This window comes from Calliphora vicina, chromosome 2 (assembly GCF_958450345.1).
Source record: "Calliphora vicina chromosome 2, idCalVici1.1, whole genome shotgun sequence".
Taxonomy (NCBI): domain Eukaryota; kingdom Metazoa; phylum Arthropoda; class Insecta; order Diptera; family Calliphoridae; genus Calliphora; species Calliphora vicina.
In genome coordinates, this window is record NC_088781.1 from 132,216,010 (window position 1) to 132,237,138 (window position 21,129).

The 21,129-nt window shown below is 29.9% G+C and overlaps 1 protein-coding gene across 2 annotated transcripts in view; it reads left to right on the plus strand.

Annotated features, from left to right (window-relative positions):
* CdGAPr (GTPase-activating protein CdGAPr) overlaps window positions 1-21,129 on the plus strand; it is a 174,109-nt gene that overhangs the window by 70,886 nt on the left and 82,094 nt on the right. For both annotated transcript variants that reach the window (XM_065501800.1, XM_065501804.1), the window contains exon 2: window positions 396-487. The gene's annotated coding sequence lies outside the window, so the exon portion shown is untranslated. The remainder of the gene's footprint in view (window positions 1-395; window positions 488-21,129) is intronic.

Here is a 21,129-nt window from a genome sequence, read left to right on the forward strand (position 1 = left end):
GAAACTGATTCCAGACTCCTTTTTCAGAATTTTTATATTCAGTTTAGCTCATTGAGTTGAATTTATTTAATGAATTTCTGCAGTTTTTGCCAAATTTTCTCTTTTCCCTTGAAATTTATTTTTATTGTTTTCCATATTATTTTGGGAAATTCCCTTTGATTCATTTGTTTACAGACAAATTTCCTAGAATTCTTATAGTGTTTTTCCAACAGCCTAAAAGTATGATTCATTTGTTAGCTGCCTTATACATATATTTCACTAATACCCCTTTATTTTTTTAAAACATGCCCTAAAGTATGCTTTACAATTTGTTTATATGGCTTATTACTCATCATTCTAGCTGTAAATGTATTTATTTTAGTTTAATTATCAAATATTCTCTCTTTTCTTTTTAGCTTTTTCTTTTGGCAATAAATTGGCAATTTCAAAGGCTTCAATGCTTTAGATTTAGCATGACTACACCAGCTTTAATAAACTGAAAATAAAGGTAAGTTTCGTTAGTATTATTTTCATTTTAATAAGAATTTATTACATCAAATTTATTAAATCTTAACCGCTCCCTGTTTTCATTCGTTATTTTTGTAAGAAATTTTCTTCTCAATATCAAAAAAAAGTATCAAATATTGCCAATTTTATTATAAACAGTTTACTGTCTTAATAAGTCTTTAAATTGCGTTAAATATTTAAGTACTGGTATCAGGTTTAATAATGTTTTTATTGCGTGCTGTCTCTTTAAGCCTCTTGCCAAATTATGGTATCTTGAAAAGTACAGTAAAACCTCCATAAAATCAACAAAATTATCTAAAAATATTTTAACAATATAATGATTTATTTATGTTAATATAAGCTTTTGATTGCGGTTACTGGAATTTTGTTCAGACTACTAAAAAGTAAACAAACTAAAGTTTGATTCTGTTGAGACAACTAAATTCTAATTTCAATTTGCCAAAAACATTCCCATAATTATATAAAACTGTCTTGCTTTCTGACAATTCACTGTTATTTTGTCTTTCTTATTTTGCTGTTTTTTTAAGAAACCCATATTTAACCAACAATTTTTGTGTATGTGACAGCTGCCTGTCACTCGATTAATTATCATGTGTCAATCGTCGTAAAACTGTCTGTCTTATGGCAGCAACAAAATTTTCATTTTCTAGTGTTTTGTTAACATGAACGACATGGTTTCGTTTGTAAACTTTATTCAAGTTTCTATATTTCGTTGTTGTTATTATTAATTTTCAACTAATTATATACCAATAATAACAGCAGCAGCAACAACTACCAAACATGATCAGGTTTTTTTTTGTTAGCAAATAGTTAAACCAGAACATTTTAAGAAAATTATTGTGCAAACAAATATTAATATTCTTTAAAAGTTGTGCAGAAAATGAATTGTTTACCAGTTTACTCCATGTATTTGGTTAAAATACATTGTTTACTTAAAGTAAATACATTATTTACTTAAGGTAAATAATGTAAATGGATTGTTTACTCAATGTAAACTATTTACATAGATTGTTTACTCAATGTAAACAATACAAAGACATTGTTTACTCAATGTAAACAATACAAATACATTTTTTACACAATGTAAACAATACAAATGCATTGTTTACCCAATGTAACCAATAAAAATGCATTGTTTACCCAATGTAACCAATACAAATACATTTTTTACTTAATGTAAACTATCTAAATACATTGTTTACTCAATGTAAACAAGGCAAATATATTGTTTACCTAATGTAAACAATGTAAATACACTGTTTACTTTATGTACACAATGTAAACAATACAAATACATTATTTACTTAAGGTAAATAATGTAATTGGATTGTTTACCCAATGTAAACTATTTATATACATTGTTTACTCAATGTAAACAATACAAATACATTTTTTACTTAATGTAAACTATGTAAATACATTCTTTACTTAATGTAAACAGTACCAAAACATTGTTTACACAATGTAAACAATACAAATACAATTGTTTGCTTAATGTAAACTAGGTAAATACATTGTTTACACAATGTAAATAACAAAAATACTCCATGTAAACAATGTAAATACAAATATATTGTTCAATTAATGTAAACAATGTAAATATATTGTTTACTCAATGTAAATAATGTAAATACATATATAATATAATATATATTGTTTACTTAATGTAAACAATATATGTAAATAAATTGTTTACTCAATGTAAAGAATGTAAATACATTGTTTAATAAATGTAAACAATGTAAATACATTGTTTACTTAATGTAAAGAATTAAATATATTGTTTACTTAATGTAAACAATGTAATTATATTGTTTACTCAATGCAAATACATTGTTTACTCAATGTAAACAATATAAATATATTGTTTACTTAATGTAAAGAATATAAATATATTGTTTACTTAATGTAAACAATGTAAATGCATTGTTTACTTAATGTAAACAATGTAAATATATTGTTTACCCAATGTAAACAATGTAAATACATTGTTTACTCAATGTAAAGAATGTAAATATATTGTTTACTTAATGTAAACAATGTAAATATATTGTTTACTCAATGTAAACAATGTAAATTTATTGTTTACTTAATGTAAAGAATATAAATATATTTTTTACTTAATGTAAACTATGTAAATGCATTGTTTACTTAATGTAAACAATGTAAATATATTGTTTACTCAATGTAAACAATGTAAATACATTGTTTGCTAAACGTAAACAATGTAAATACAATGTTTGCTAAATGTAAAGAATGTAAATATATTGTTTACTTAATGTAAACAAAGTAAATATATTGTTTGCTAAATGAAAATGTAAATACATTGTTTACTCAATGTAAACCATGTAAATACATTGTTTACTTAATGTAAAGAATGTAAATATATTGTTTACTTAATGTAAACAATGTAAATATATTGTTTACTCAATGTAAATACGGTAAATAAATTGTTTACCTAATGTAAACAATGTAAATACATTGTGTACTAAATTTTTAGATCCTATTTTGAAATATTTGCACAATATAAATTTATTCAAAGAATTGGTCATTGTTAGCTATGACCATTTCCCTTCTTTCGGGCTACATATGGATTTCGATCGAAATGAACTGAGAGAGAGAGCGTTCTGCATCGATCGTAACAAATAGTAGTCGGACATGGTCTGGACTATGAAGCTGATGAGGCAATTCGCATGGTACCAATTTCCTGCAATTTCAAAAATTTTTTGGCAGGCCTGTGCGATCTTTGTATTCTGTGTGAAAATCACCACTTCTGAACCGCACAAACCATCTCTCTTACACGTAGAAATCGTTATATTTATTTTTGCCAAATTCGATCTTAATTTTTGTTAAAATCTCCTAAAGATATCGTTTTTCTGTGGTGTGGTGTGCTTTGATCTAATTTAATTGTGTCAAAAGAATAAATTTGCATTTGAAAAACATGCAATTTTTTTTTTTGAAAGCAAACAAAAATTCAACAAAATTACTACAATATTTTAAAACGTCAAAAGCCAGTTTTTCTGCCTTAACACAATACCATACCACACCACACTCACAGACACTTAAAATCCGGCCAAAATAATAAACCAACGAATGGCTGCAACCACCTGGATAAATAAACAAACAAACAAACAATAATAACATTAAAAAACCATTTTGCAATAATAAAACTCAAATAATAATAATTTATTAAACAAGATCTGAAATCTGCACAATAATAAGAAAACCTCTAAAAGAAATCATTAAACACAATAATATCAAATAATAAAGAAAAATACATATACAAGAGATATAAATCTGTGCTGTGTCTTTTTTTTTTGTTAAAAAAAGCCTCCAAATAAAATGGGTCAATACTTTTGTAGGAAATCTGGTTTCAAATAGAAATAAAAAGTTATTGCTCGTGGTCCGTATTGTGACAATTCTATAAAACCATTTTAGTTTCTTTTTTTTCTTTATTTTATTTAATTTCTTCCATTTGCAGTTACTAGTTACAAGTGTGTTTGATAAAAAGTAGTGCAACTACCAGTATTTTATTTCTGCTAGATTCTACGTGACATAGATGTTATTATTGTGTCTATATTTCAGTGAATTGAAGTCATCTTCCTTTTGTAACATTTATTTTTTTTTCCATTTTTTTCATGTATTTCTTACGTTTTATTTCTGTCATTATTATTGTGCCATTCAGCTTGAAATGCCTGTCTGTCCATGGTTACTGGCTGGATGTTGTTGCATCCATACTTACATACTAAATGAATGACTGAGTGTTCTAATTTTCAAGCTGTTAAACATGTAAGCAAAATATGCAGCACAAAATATTCAAGAACAATTATGGGGTCATCATTTTTAAATAAAAATGGTTTATATCTTCATAGGAGAGTAGATGGTCTACTCCTCCATAGGAGAGTAGATTGTCTACTCTTCCATAGGAGAGTAGATGGTCTACTCTTCCATAGGAGTGTAGATGGTCTACTCTTCCATAGGAGAGTAGATGGTCTACTCTTCCATAGGAGAGTATATGGTCTACTCTTCCATAGGAGAGTATATGGTCTACTTCTCCATAGGAGACTAGATGGTCTACTTCTCCATAGGAGACTAGATGGCCTACTTCTCCATACGAGACTAGATGGTCTACTTCTCCATAGGAGACTAGATGGTATACTTCTCCATAGGAGATTAGATGGTCTACTTCTCCATAGGAGAGGAGATCGTCTACTTTTCCATAGGAGAGTAGATGGTCTACTCTTCCATAGGAGAGTAGATGGTCTACTCTTCCATAGGAGAGTAGATGGTCTACTCTTACATAGCAGAGTAGATAATCTACTCTTCCATAGGAGAGTAGATTATCTACTCTTCCATCGGAGAGTAGATGGTCTACTCTTCCATAGGAGAGTAGATGGTCTACTCTTCCATAGGAGAGTAGATGGTCTACTCTTCCATAGGAGAGTAGATGGTCTACTCTTCCATAGGAGAGTAGATGGTCTACTCTTCCATAGGAGAGTAGATGGTCTACTCTTCCATAGGAGAGTAGATGGTCTACTCTTCCATAGGAGAGTAGATGGTCTACTCTTCCATAGGAGAGTAGATGGTCTACTCTTCCATAGGAGAGTAGATGGTCTACTCTTCCATAGGAGAGTAGATGGTCTACTCTTCCATAGGAGAGTAGATGGTCTACTCTTCCATAGGAGAGTAGATGGTCTACTCTTCCATAGGAGAGTAGATGGTCTACTCTTCCATAGGAGAGTAGATGGTCTACTCTTCCATAGGAGAGTCCATGGTCTACTTCCACATAGGAGTGAAGATGGTCTACTCTTCCATAGGAGAGTAGATGGACTACTCTTCCATAGGAGAGTAGATGGTCTACTCTTCCATAGGAGAGTAGATGGTCTACTCTTCTATAGGAGAGTAGATGGTCTACTCTTCCATAGGAGAGTCCATGGTCTACTTCCACATAGGAGTGAAGATGGTCTACTCTTCCATAGGAGAGTAGATGGTCTACTCTTCCATAGGAGAGTAGATGGTCTACTCTTCCATAGGAGAGTAGATGGTCTACTCTTCCATAGGAGAGTAGATGGTCTACTCTTCCATAGGAGAGTAGATGGTCTACTCTTCCATAGGAGAGTAGATGGTCTACTCTTCCATAGGAGAGTAGATGGTCTACTCTTCCATAGGAGAGTAGATGGTCTACTCTTACATAGGAGAGTAGATGATCTACTCTTCCATAGGAGAGTAGATGATCTACTCTTCCATAGGAGAGTAGATTATCTACTCTTCCATCGGAGAGTAGATGGTCTACTCTTCCATCGGAGAGTAGATGGTCTACTCTTCCATAGGAGAGTAGATGGTCTACTCTTCCATCGGAGAGTAGATGGTCTACTCTTCCATAGGAGAGTAGATGGTCTACTCTTCCATAGGAGAGTAGATGGTCTACTCTTCCATAGGAGAGTAGATGGTCTACTCTTCCATAGGAGAGTAGATGGTCTACTCTTCCATAGGAGAGTAGATGGTCTACTCTTCCATAGGAGAGTAGATGGTCTACTCTTCCATAGGAGAGTAGATGGTCTACTCTTCCATAGGAGAGTAGATGGTCTACTCTTCCATAGGAGAGTAGATGGTCTACTCTTCCATAGGAGAGTCCATGGTCTACTTCCACATAGGAGTGAAGATGGTCTACTCTTCCATAGGAGAGTAGATGGACTACTCTTCCATAGGAGAGTAGATGGTCTACTCTTCCATAGGAGAGTAGATGGTCTACTCTTCTATAGGAGAGTAGATGGTCTACTCTTCCATAGGAGAGTCCATGGTCTACTTCCACATAGGAGTGAAGATGGTCTACTCTTCCATAGGAGAGTAGATGGTCTACTCTTCCATAGGAGAGTAGATGGTCTACTCTTCCATAGGAGAGTAGATGGTCTACTCTTCCATAGGAGAGTAGATGGTCAACTCTTCCATAGGAGAGTAGATGGTATACTCTTCCATAGGAGAGTAGATGGTCTACTCTTCCATAGGAGAGTAGATGGTCTACTCTTCCATAGGAGAGTAGATGGTCTACTCTTCCATAGGAGAGTAGATGGTCTACTCTTCCATAGGAGAGTAGATGGTCTACTCTTCCATAGGAGAGTAGATGGTCTACTCTTCCATAGGAGAGTAGATGGTCTACTCTTCCATAGGAGAGTAGATGGTCTACTCTTCCATAGGAGAGTAGATGGTCTACTCTTCCATAGGAGAGTAGATGGTCTACTCTTCCATAGGAGAGTAGATGGTCTACTCTTCCATAGGAGAGTAGATGGTCTACTCTTCCATAGGAGAGTAGATGGTCTACTCTTCCATAGGAGAGTAGATGGTCTACTCTTCCATAGGAGAGTAGATGGTCTACTCTTCCATAGGAGAGTAGATGGTCTACTCTTCCATAGGAGAGTAGATGGTCTACTCTTCCATAGGAGAGTAGATGGTCTACTCTTCCATAGGAGAGTAGATGGTCTACTCTTCCATAGGAGAGTAGATGGTCTACTCTTCCATAGGAGAGTAGATGGTCTACTCTTCCATAGGAGAGTAGATGGTCTACTCTTCCATAGGAGAGTAGATGGTCTACTCTTCCATAGGAGAGTAGATGGTCTACTCTTCCATAGGAGAGTAGATGGTCTACTCTTCCATAGGAGAGTAGATGGTCTACTCCTCCATAGGAGAGTAGATGGTCTACTCCTCCATAGGAGAGTAGATGGTCTACTCCTCCATAGGAGAGTAGATGGTCTACTCCTCCATAGGAGAGTAGATGGTCTACTCCTCCATAGGAGAGTAGATGGTCTACTCCTCCATAGGAGAGTAGATGGTCTACTCCTCCATAGGAGAGTAGATGGTCTACTCCTCCATAGGAGAGTAGATGGTCTACTCCTCCATAGGAGAGTAGATGGTCTACTCCTCTATAGGAGAGTAGATGGTCTACTCCTCCATAGGAGAGTAGATGGTCTACTCCTCCATAGGAGAGTAGATGGTCTACTCCTCCATAGGAGAGTAGATGGTCTACTCCTCCATAGGAGAGTAGATGGTCTACTCCTCCATAGGAGAGTAGATGGTCTACTCCTCCATAGGAGAGTAGATGGTCTGCTCCATAGGAGAGTGGATGGTGTACTCTTCCATAGGAGAGCAGATGTTCTACTTTTCCATAGAAGAGTAGAGTGGATTATTTACTACTCTACTTTAAGCATTAATGAAAAACCTTAAAATATTTCTTGAAAGTTGTTCTATCACAACACTTTTATGAACTACGAACCTGCAAAATACTACTTCAACTCAAAATCTATGTACATCTAACAGTTTACTAAATTATATATATATAAAAAAATTTAATTTAAACACAATATTATCTAGTTTTCCTCATTTAGTATTAACGGTTTATTATATGACCATTACAAAAAAGACTTTCAAAAATCTAATGTAATTTAATGCTCTCTTGAAATCAACAACCAATCTCGAATTAAATTTATAATACAAAAAAAGAAGTCACCATTGAAAATTAGAACAGTACGGACAAAAACAAATTGCAACAACCAGTTGTTGTGTGTTAAATTTATATAATAATAATTATTGGGTCATATTTTTCAAATCATTCAACCAAAACCAAACTGAAACGAATGGAGTGTAATCAACACACATCTCAACTAAAATTACTTTAGCAAAAAAAAACACAAAAAAGAAAACTAAAAAAAACGAACTCCTAAAACAGCAATGAATGACATATGGTGTTTAAGAAAATTGTTAAAATGCGTAATCAAAATGAAAACAGATACTAGAGAGGAGACAGACAGACAAACAGGCCACTCACTAACTAAATACTCCAACTACAAAACATGATCTTATTAAATAAATTGAAATTATAGCTACCAGAAAGTATTTTTATACAAAAAAAAACTTAACAAATTCCATTGAAAATTTATGTCGAAAGACATTTATTAGAAATAAAAAACTATACGAGTACCACATACGCAACATTCCGTAATGAATGCAACATTTGGACAAAAAAAAAAACAAATGTGACACCTTTAATGCAACACGTACATACATAGCTTTCAATAACAGCCAAGTGGCATTTCAACACAAGAATATTTAAACAAGTTTTGTGGCCAAAAATGGTAAGAGTTGTGTTCTAATAAATTCTATTCACTTAAACTAATTCCATATTAAATAAATAAATTCTAGCCAGCAAAGTCTATGGTGGTATTTTGTAAGAAAATATAGGTCAGACAAGCAGTTCAATGTTAAGAAGTGAATGGCTACAAATTCAAGCTTAATAAGGCACTGAAAAAATATGGCTGCATAATTAAGGTTTAATGATGATGGTTTATAAAATTGTATTTGTATATTCTTCTATAGACCATCTACTCTCCTACCATCAAGTATCCTATGGAGATATAGACCATCAAGTCTCCTATGGAGAAATAGACCATCAAGTCTCCTATGGAAGAGTAGACCATCAAGTCTCCTATGGAAGAGTAGACAATCAAGTCTCCTATGGAAGAGTAGACCATCAAGTCTCCTATGGAAGAGTAGACCATCTAGTCTCCTATGGAAGAGTAGACCATCTACTCTCCTATGGAAGAGTAGACCATCTACTCTCCTATGGAAGAGTAGACCATCTACTCTCCTATGGAAGAGTAGACCATCTACTCTCCTATGGAACAGTAGACCATCTACTCTCCTATGGAACAGTAGACCATCTACTCTCCTATGGAAGAGTAGACCATCTACTCTCCTATGGAAGAGTAGACCATCTACTCTCCTATGGAAGAGTAGACCATCTACTCTCATATGGAAGAGTAGACCATCTACTCTCCTTTGAAAGAGTAGAACATCTACTCTCCTATGAAAGAGTAGACCATGTACTCTCCTATGGAAAGTAGACCATCTATTCTCCTCTATAGGACCATCTACTCTCCTCCATTGGCGGATGGTCCACTCCTCTATAGGATAGTAGATGATCTACTCCTCTATAGGAGAGTAGATGCTGCAGTAGACCCTCTACTCTCCTAAGGAGGAGTAGACCATCTACACTTCTATAGAACAGCAGACCAATTTAATAAATTCTTCTTTTCTGCTTAAAAAATAGAACCCACTTTGCTTCAATGTCTTTAAATATATTTCTCTATTCATTGAACAACTAAATTATTTCAACACAAATAACCATTTAAGGAAATTTGTTTGCTCTTTAAGACAAAAACGATCACCTTGACATTTAGTATATGAAACTTAAAAACAAATTTTCCAAATGCTAAAAGTAGCTTCTTTAAATTTTATTTTGGAATACGTTTTAGCAAAGAAAAAATCTACTTGCAATACAAAACACTCCCTTTTTAAAATTGAAAGCATTCTATTTAAAACAGTTTTCTGTTTTTCACAATATAAAGAAAAAAATCATTGAAAACTATGCAAAAAAGAATACAATTCCATGTACATAGATTTAATGGAAAATGTTTTTTTGTTGTACGAAGATGGAGTGTGTCAGACTTATGCTGTTGATGTATTGGATTTTATTTTATTCATTTATTTATTTTATCTTCTATTCATTTTTTTTTTCTTCCAAAAGTCAATTAAAACATGTTCTATGCCTTTTTATGGTCGTTTGAGTTGGTTTTATGGAGACAATATAGAAATATTTATATTCGTTTTATTATATAGACTATTTGCCATACTACATGCTAGTTTTTTCATCATTCTCTCATTCATTCTTTTGCGTAGCATTGTTTTTCTATGTATATGTAGTTAGACAATCAATATTTTTTTTTTATTATTTATTGATAGTTTTACACTATTTAAATTCAATTAAATGTATCATCATTGTATTTTCGTTATAATAAATGTGGAACACTATCGTTTAAATGGTTTTAATAGATCTTTTATTTGAAATTGTATTAAAAATAGAAATATTTTATTTAAGAGAAATTTTAGTAAAAGAAATTGTCATTTGAATAAAGTGGCAATTTATTTTTCAATAATGGAGGTTTAAAGAAAGATATGGAGGGAAGTAGTAGTAGGAGCGAAGATCATCTACATTTCTGTAGAATAGTAGACCATCTACTCTTCTTTGAAGGAGTATACCATCAATTCTCCAATGGAGGAGTAGACCATTTACCTTCCTTTGGAGTAGTAGACCATCTACTCTCCTTTAGCGCATTAGACCACCTAATCTCCTATGGATCATTAGACCACTTACTCTCCTGGAGAGGAGTAGACCATATTCTCTCCTGGAGAGGAGTAGACCGTATTCTCTCCTGGAGAGGAGTAGACCATCTACTCTCCTGTAGAAAAGTAGACCATCTACTCTCCTATAGAGAAGAAGACCATCTACTCTCCTATAGAGAAGAAGACCATCTACTCTCCTTTGGAATAGTAGACCATCTACTCTCCTTTGGAATAGTAGACCATCTACTCTCCTTTGGAATAGTAGACCATCTAATCTCCTTTGGAGTAGTAGACCATCTACTCTCCTTTGGAGTAATAGACCATCTACTCTCCATTGGAGTAGTAGACCATCCACACTCCTATGGAAAAGTAGACCATCTTCTCTCCTATAGAGAAGTAGACCATCTTCTCTCCTATAGAGAAGTAGACCATCTTCTCTCCTTCAGAGGAGTAGACCATCTACTCTCCTTTGGAGTTGTAGACCATCTACTCTCCTTTGGAGTAATAGACCATCTACTCTCCTTTGGAGTTGTAGACCATCTACTCTCCTTTGGATTAGTAGACCATCTACTCTCCTTTGGAATAATATACCATCTACTCTCCTTTGGAGTAGTAGACCATCCACACTCCTATGGAAAACTAGTCCATCTTCTCTCCTATAGAGAAGTAGACAATCTTTTCTCCTGGAGAGGAGTAGACCATCTACTCTCCTTTGGAGTAGTAGACCATCTATCTCCTTTGGAGTAGTAGACAATCTACTCTCCTTTGGAAAAGTAGACCATCTACTCTCCTTTGGAGAAGTAGACCATCTAATCTCCTTTGGAGTAGTTGACCATCTACTATCCTTTGGAGTAGTAGACTATCTACTCTCCTTTGAGTAGTAGACCATCTACTCTCCGTTGGAGTAGTAGACCATCTACTCTCCTTTGGAGTAGTAGACCATCTACTCTCCTTTGGAGTAGTAGACCATCTACTCTCCTTTGGAGTAGTAGACCATCTACTCTCCTTTGGAGTAGTATACCATCTACTCTCCTTTGGAGTAGTAGACCATCTACTATCCATTGGAGTAGTAGACCATCCACATTCCTATGGAAAAGTAGACCATCTTCTCTCATATAGAGAGTATACCATCTTCTCTCCTTTGGAGTATTAGACCTCCTCTGGAGTAGTAGACCATCTACTCTCTTTTGGAGAAGTAGACCATCTACTCTCTTTTGGAGAAGTAGACCATCTACTCTCTTTTGGAGAAGTAGACCATCTACTCTCCTTTGGAGTAGTAGACCATCTACTATCCTTTGGAGTAGTAGACCATCTACACTCCTATGGAAAAGTAGACCATCTTCTCTCCTTTGGAGTATTAGACCATCTACTCTCCTCTGGAGTAGTAGACCCTCTGCTATCCTTTGGAGTAGTAGACCATCTACTCTCCTTTGGAGTAGTAGACCATCTACTCTCCTTTGGAGTAGTAGACCGTCTACTCTCCTTTGGAGTAGTAGACCCTCTACTATCCTTTGGAGTAGTAGACCATCTACTCTCCTTTGGAGTAGTAGACCATCTACTATCCTTTGGAGTAGTAGACCATCTACTCTCCTTTGGAGTAGTAGACCATCTACTATCCTTTGGAGTAGTAGACCGTCTACTCTCCTTTGGAGTAGTAGACCCTCTACTATCCTTTGGAGTAGTAGACCGTCTACTCTCCTTTGGAGTAGTAGACCGTCTACTCTCCTTTGGAGTAGTAGACCATCTACTCTCTTTTGGAGTAGTAGACCATCTACTCTCCTTTGGAGTAGTAGACCATCTACTATCCTTTGGAGTAGTAGACCCTCTACTATCCTTTGGAGTAGTAGACCATCTACTCTCCTTTGGAGTAGTAGACCATCTACTATCCTTTGGAGTAGTAGACCGTCTGCTATCCTTTGGAGTAGTTGACCATCTACTCTCCTTTGGAGTAGTAGACCTTCCACACTCCTATGGAAAACTAGTCCATCTTCTCTCCTATAGAGAAGTAGACCATCTTCTCTCCTGGAGAGGAGTAGACCATCTACTCTCCTTTGGATTACTAGACCATCTTCTCTTCTATGGAGTAGTAGACCATCTACTCTCCTTTGGAGTAGTAGAGCATCTACTGTCCTTAGCAGTCGTAGATCATCTACTCTCCTTTGGAGCAGTTGACCATCAACTCTCCTTTAGAGCAGTAGACCACCTACCCTCTTATGTTGCAGTATACCATCTACATTCCTATGGAGGAGTAGAATTTCAACTTTCCTATTTAGGAGTAGACCATCTACTCTCCTATGGAGAAGTAGACCATCTTCTCTCCTATTGAGGTTAAGATTAGACTTTTACACATTTTATCATGTAATAAATCTAATTATCTAGACCTCATTAGTATATTTAAGTCTTCTTCCTGGTATAATTACCAACTTTTCACTTACTTTCGTTTTATAATTTACAGCATACATATTTTGTCAATTAGTTTTTGACACATAAATTCATTCATTAAACGCCATCGTTCATACATTACTACTTAATCATTTACACTTAATCAATTGTAAAAAAAAAGAAACAAATCTTTATGAGTGTCTGTAAAATCAAGTCTCGTTTATCTCGTGCTACTGCTTAAACAAATTAAAATTTTATTACATTTCTTTTTTAAAAGAAAAAACTTCCTACTTAGACAAAATTTCCAAGACAGGATTTGTTGATTATCATTTAACATTAATCTTGCTTACAATTAAAAACAGAGAGAAATTATTTGGTTTGAAAAATATGTGTTTGTGTTTAATTAATATGAATGATGTTGGGGTTTTTTTGTTTTTGTTTGCTGTATGTTATTAATAATATTATACTATTTAAACATAAAATATTGTATGAGTGCCGTGGCTTTGATGTGTAATTACTAAGTAAATATTGTGATCATGAAACTCGTTGGCTTTTGGTGGTGGACTTGTCTAAGGTGTTGTAAACTAGTTTGCTTTTGAGTTGAATATAAATTACAGACCAGTGTGTTTAGAGCTAAATTGGGCCCTGCTCCGGCTTTGATGAAATGTTGGTAAAGATGTTCAAGAAATTGTAGATTTAAGTCTAGATGTTAAAGAGTGAGAGGGAATGGTTTTATGTGAAGCAGTGTGACCAACAATTTTGACTTTGAAAACTGATCTCTATGGTTCTTGTCTCTGCTAAATAAATTGCTAACTAATAATGTAGACTAAACAATTTTCTTCTGAATTTTTATAATCTAAAGAGTTCACAAATTAAAAGTTGTCCAAATTTATATAAGAAATGTTGGTCCCACTTTTTCTTTTTGCTCTTGTCTTCCACAACTAAATATCTCACCCTGGAAAATCGTTTTCTGCCATAAACACCAAAAAAACTAGATTTTCAATTTCATTTCATTTTTTTTTTGTTTGTATCAGAGATGCTGCTGCAATTTTTATAGCCTCATTTAGACTAAATTGTGCACCAAAAATTGTGAAGCAAACAGCCAACCAACCAACTGCCTTCCAGTTTATTGTTTATGGCCAGTGCGTAGGCTGGTTTTTTATGGCTGGCAAATTGAAACTTACGAGGAGAGTGGTTGCATGAAAGCAAAATTTATGACTTTTCATTTTCAATAGTAGGAAATCAACTTCTTTAAACTTAATATTGAAACCAGGCTAGAAATGTCTTTGGCGGCGGGGTGTTTACTAGCTCTAAAACATATTATTATGATGACAAATTTTTCATAGCAAAAATTTTATGAAAAATTACTAAAGCTTAAACATGATAAAGAAAGAAAAAAACAAATTATTCTAGTTTTCTTTCTTTATTATTCCTTTATCTTAAATATATAAAAAATGAATTATTTTAATGTTGGTTTGCTGGATATCTTTTCTATTTAGAGCCACCACCAACCAACCAGTCAGACAAACTGACATTGATTTATGGCTATTGAGAAAAAAAGAATTATTTTTAAAACTTGCAGAACTAGGAACAACAAAAAAACTTGTTTTGTTTTGCTTAAAAGTGGCCTTTAAAAAAGGGTGTTTAATTTATGGTTATTTAAAAGCAATAGAGGACTGGTATCAAGGAATTGTTTAAGAAGATAGGGTTCAGGGTGGAACAACTCTGCTTCAGTAAGGAAAATGCTGTAACTTTCCAGGATCGAATGCTGTTTATCCTAAACGAATGCAATATAATTATGACAATTTTAGCTTATGTTTCATGAGATTCCATTTCGTTCCTCTTTCATAATAGCCTGATTTATGTAAATTTTTATAAAAATCTTTCATTTATTGTTAAAGTTTAACATTTTCTAATAAAAATCATGCAATTTTTTATTGGCCATGTTTCATAAAATTCCATTTCGTTCCACTTTTCCTAAATGGAAAATTTTTGTTATTTTCTTTCATTCCCTGTTAATAAGCAACCTTTTATTAATAAAATCATATAAATTTTTAGATTTCTTACATGTTTCACAAAATTCCATTTCGTTCCACTTTCGCTAAATTAACAATATTGGAGATTTTAGTAGATTTTAAGTAAATTTATGGGTTTTTAATTAGTTTAAAATAATTTTAGCTTGTGGTTTTTGATATTTGAAAATGTTTCACTTGATTCCATTTCGTTCCACTTTGTAAAATGAAAATTTTTGGAGATTTTCTTTCATTTCCTATTAATAAATAAATTTCTATTATTGAAATCATGTAAATTTTTCAATTTCTTACATGTTTCACAAAATTCCATTTCGTTCCACTTTTGCTAAATTGACAATAGTGGAGATTTTAGCTGATTTTAAGTGAATTTATGGGTTTTTAATTAGTTCTAGATAATTTTAGCTTAAGTTTCTTGATATTTGGCCATGTTTCACAAAATTCCATTTCGTTCCACTTTTGCTAAATTGAAAATTTTTAAGATTTTCTTTCTTTTCCTCTTAATAAAAAAATTTCTATTATTGAAATCATAAATTTTTTTTGATTTCTTACATGTTTCACTTTATTCCATTTCGTTCCTTTTTGGATAAATTGAAAATTTTGAGGAATTTAGGTAATTTTACTTCATTTTATTCATTTATAATTAGTTAGGGATGATTTCAGCTTATGTTTCTTGATATTTGGCTATGTTTCACAAAATTCCATTTCGTTCCATTTTAGATAAATTAATTTTTTTTAGGTTTTCTTTCTTTTCCTGTTAAAAAACTAATTTCTATTATTGAAATCATGTAAATTTCTCAATTTCTTACATGTTTCACAAAATTCCATTTCGTTCCACTTTGCATAAATTGACAATAATGGAGATTTTAACTGAATTTAAGTGAATTTATGGGTTTTTAATTAGTTTAAGATAATTTTAGCTTGTGTTTCTTGATATTTGAACATGTTTCACTTAATTCCATTTCGTTCCACTTTATCAAACGAAAATTTTTGGAGATTTTCTTTCATTTCCTAATAATAAACCAATTTCTATTATTGAAATCATGTAAATTTCTCAATTTCTTACATGTTTCACAAAATTCCATTTCGTTCCACTCTGGTTAAATTAAAAATTTTGAAGAATTTAGTTAATTTTACTTCGTTTTATTCATTTATAATTAGTTAGGGATAATTTCAGCTTATATTTCTTGATATTTGGACATGTTTCACAAAATTCCATTTCGTTCCACTTTTGCTATATTGATAATGTTGGAGATTTTAACTGATTTTAAGTGAATTTGGGGTTTTTAATTAGTTTAAGATAATTTTAGCTTATGTTTCTTGAAATTTGTCCATGTTTCACAAAATTCCATTTCGTTCCACTTTTGCTAAATTGAAAATTTTTAAGATTTTCTTTCTTTCCCTATTAATAAGCAACTTTTTAATACTAAAATCATAAAATTTTTCGATTTCTTACATGTTTCACATAATTCCATTTCGTTCCTTTTTGGATAAATTTAAAATTTTGAGAAATTTAGCTAATTTTACTTCAATTTCGTGATTTTTATTTAGTTAGGGATAATTTCAGCTTATGTTTCTTGATATTTAGACATGTTTCACAAAATTCCATTTCGTTCCACTTTTGCCAAATTGATTATTTTTTCAGATTTTCTATTTTTTTTTTGGTGAATTTTTCCTTTTCCAACATGGTTTCAATTAATTCCATTACGTTCCTCTTGTATAAATTGAAAATTTTGGAGACTATTGAAATTTGTTTGTTCCTTTATTTCATATCTATTTTAGCTAAAAGTTCATTGACTTTTATTTAATTGCAATAGTTTTTTTTTTCCAAAAAAATATTTGTCATTACTTTACACTTGTCATTATGAAATCTTTATGTATAAATTTTTATTGTTTTTTCGTTTTTCTTTTTTTGGTGTGAAAACTGTATATTAAACAATTTAATGCCAAATAGCTGTCTGGCTTATTTGAAAATAATTTTTTTTTATTGGAAATAAAATCTGAAAACAACAAACTCATTGAAATATTGGGCAAGTAAATTACAACAAGCAAATGCAAAAAGGTGCAGTTTTTTTTATATATGAAAATTTATATTTGAAATTGAAATTACATATTTGCATTGCCAAACTTGGCACCTACCACCAACACCATAGCAGCAAACCATTTTAGCCAGCCCTGAGTGTTTGTTTTCGTTACACGGTGTTGCAAAACTGCAGTTTGTGACAGTAGCACCTGTTACCTTAAATTATGCTTTAATGACATCTGCAAAAAAAAAAATTAATAAAAAAATGACATAATAAATTGAGATTAAATAAGAATTTAAACAATTTTTATGGGGTTTTTAAAGTGTTTCCTAAATTTTGCATGTGTGGGGTATGAAATTTTTTGTTACAAAGTTTATTTTTGGAAAAATTTAAGGTGTATTATGAAGAAAAATGTAAATTGAAAACAACTTAATTTGGCTTAAAAAAAAGGTTGGGTGGTTTGTGTTTTTCAGTGACTAAACATGGGTATTTATGTTGCTAAATACAAGAAATTTAATGAAAACGGATTAATTTTAATCGAATTATGATAAGAATTGTTGTAAGTTATAAAGGAATTAATAACTTTTAGGGATTACAATCCATTTGAGATATTTTCAGTTTATTAAAGGATAAATGTTCAATTGATACAAATTTAAAAAAAGCTCAACGTTTGTGCTAATATTAAAAAAATATATATTAAACAAATTTAAAAATTTTTTATTTTCTAAATTATTTAAAGTGTTGTCTTTTTGAAAATTAAAAAATATTTTTGGTTTTTAAAAAATAACAAAATTTTTTCATACTAGGAAAATTTTCATTATATTTTTTCCCAAAAAAATTTAATTTCAAACAAATCAATGTTTGTGCTAACATTAAAAAAATATGTCTTAAATAAATTAAAAATGTTTTTATTTTCTGAATTATTTAAAGTGTTTTCTTTTTGATAATTAAAAAATATTTTTGGTTTTTAAAAATTAACAAAATTTTTTCATACTAGGAAAATTTTCATTATTTTTTTTTCCCAAAAAAATTCAATTTCAAACAAATCAATGTTTGTGCTAACATTAAAAAAATATGTCTTAAACAAATTGAAAATTTTTTTATTTTCTGAATTATTTAAAGTGCTTTCTTTAAGATTATTAAAAAATATTTTCGGTTTTTAAAAAATATAAAATTTTTTTATACTTGGAAAATTTTCATTATTTTTTTCCCCTAAAAATTTTAATTTCAAAAAAATCAATGTTTATGCTAACATTAAAAAAATATGTCTTAAACAAATTGAACATTTTTTTATTTTCTGAATTATTTAAAGTCTTGTCTTTAAGATTATTAAAAAATATTTTCGGTTTTTAAAAAATACCAAATTTTTTTATACTTGGAAAATTTTCATTATATTTTTTCCCAAAAAAATTTAATTTCAAAAAAATCCAAGTTTGTGCTGGAATTAAAAAAATACATATTAAACAATTTAAATAATTTTTTATTTTCTGAATTATTTTAAGAGTTCTCTATTTGATTTTGAAAAATAATTTTAAGATTTTCCAAAATCTTAAAATTTTTTAGTACTTGGAAAATTTTCATAATTTTTGGTTTAAAAACAAAACTAAGTTCAAAAATACCAAAGTTTGTGTTAATATTAAAAAAATATATATTAAACAAATTTCAAAATTTTTTATTTTCTGAATTACCTAAAGTGTTGTCTTTAAGATTATTAAAAAATATTTTCGGTTTTTAAAAAATATCAAATTTTTTTTATACTTGGAAAATTTTCATTATTTTTTTTCCTTAAACAAAATTTATTTTCAAAAATATCAAAGTTTGTGCTGGAATTAAAAAAATACATATCAAACAATTCAAATAATTTTATATTTTCCGAATTATTTTAAGAGTTCTCTATTCGATTTTGAAAAATAATTTTAAGATTTTCCAAAATCTTAAAATTTTTTAGTACTTGGAAAATTTTCATAATTTTTGGTTTAAAAACAAAACTAAGTTCAAAAATACCAAAGTTTGTGTTAATATTAAAAAAATATGTATTAAAGAAATTAAATAATTATTTAGTTTCTGAATAATTTAAAGTGTTGTCTTTTTGAAAATTAAAAAATATTTTCGGTTTTTAAAAAATAACAAAATTTTTTTATACTTGGAAAATTTTCATTATTTTTTTCTTTAAACAAAATTTTATTTCCAAGAAATCCAAATTTGTGCTGGAATTAAAAAAATACATATCAAACAATTTAAATAATTTTTTCTTTTCTGAATTATTTTAAGAGTTCTCTATTTGATGTTGAAAAATAATTTTAAGATTTTCCAAAATCTTAAAATTTTTTAGTACTTGGAAAATTTTCATAATTTTTGTTTAAAAACAAAAATAAGTTCAAAAATACTAAAGTTTGTGTTAATATTAAAAAAGTATATATTAAACTAATTTCAAAATTTTTTATATTCTGAATAATTTAAAATGTTGTCTTTTAGATTATTAAAAAATATTTTCGGTTTTTAAAAAATATAAAATTTTTTTTATACTAGGAAAATTTTCATTAATTTTTTCCCCTAAAAATTTTAATTTCAAAAAAAAAATCCAAGTTTGTGCTGGATTTAAAAAAAATATTTATTAATGGAATTTCAAAATTTTTTAATTTCCTAATTATTTGGAGTATTGTGTATCAGATTACGGAAAATAATTTTACAATTTTCCAAAATATCAAACTTTTGTCATACTTTTATAATTTTGCTAATTTTTGGTTTCGAATAAAAAAATCATAAAAATTTTCAATGTTTGTGCTCATATTAAAAAAATATATATTAAAGAAATTTAATTATTTTGAATTTTCTTAATTATTTAAAGTGTTGTCTATTAGATTATTAAAAAATATTTTCGTTTTATAAAAAATATCAAAATTTTTTTATACTAAGAAAATTTTCCTCATTTTTGGTTTAAAAAAAAAAATCATAAAAATTTTCAAAGTTTGTGTTCAAATTAAAAAAATATATATTAAAGAAATTTAATAATTTTTAATTTTTCTAATTATTTAAAGCGTTGTCTTTTAGATTATTAAAAAATATTTTCGGTATTTGAAAAATATCAAATTTTGTTATACTTTTAAAATTTTGCTAATTTTTGGTTTCGAGAAAAAATATATAAAAATTTTCAAAGTTTGTGTTTAAATTAAAAAAATATATATTAAAGAAATTTATAAAATTTTTAATTTTTCTAATTATTTAAAGTGTTGTCTATTAGTTTCTAAAAAATAATTTTATGAATATCCAAAATATCGAATTTTTTCAATACTTTGAACATTTTCCCCTTTTTTTTTGGTTAGCTAAATTTCTAAACATTATAAAATAATAAGTTTTAATAATTACAATAAATATTTATTAAGCTTTTATTGGTTGTAAATTATTTTCGAAATGAAATATTTATTAACAAAATATTTACATATAAAATTATTAACTTGTAGCTAAAAACTGCAAGGCAGGCAGGCAGTCAGTCAGTAAGTCTATTATTTCTACTTGTAACGTAACAATTCCAATGATAATCAATTCAAAACACATGTCTACAAACCACAATATTTTTATTCGTATTTCTAAATTATATATATTGTACTACAGTACATACAACAATAAAAATCTAGTTTAATGGCAGCTTTTATTTTGAAAAAAAAAAAAATAAAAATAAAAAAATTGTGAAAAAATACAAAACTAAAGCAAAATTATTAATGTAAACAAGTCTAAAGACTCTAGAAATTAATAACATGTAAATGACCTAGAAAATTTTATACTAAATTGATATATATATAGAAACAAAAACAATAAAGTGTTAGAAAAAAACTACATATTCAAATATAAATAGCGAAATGTTGAAGAAAAAAACTACAGTTTATAAACTTGAAAAAATAAATATAACAAAGCAATTAAGTAATCAACAAAATTATTAATTAAAAACACTTTAAGAAATTTAAACACAATATATAAACTTTAGGCAGCAATTATTAGTCAAAATAAAAAAGAAG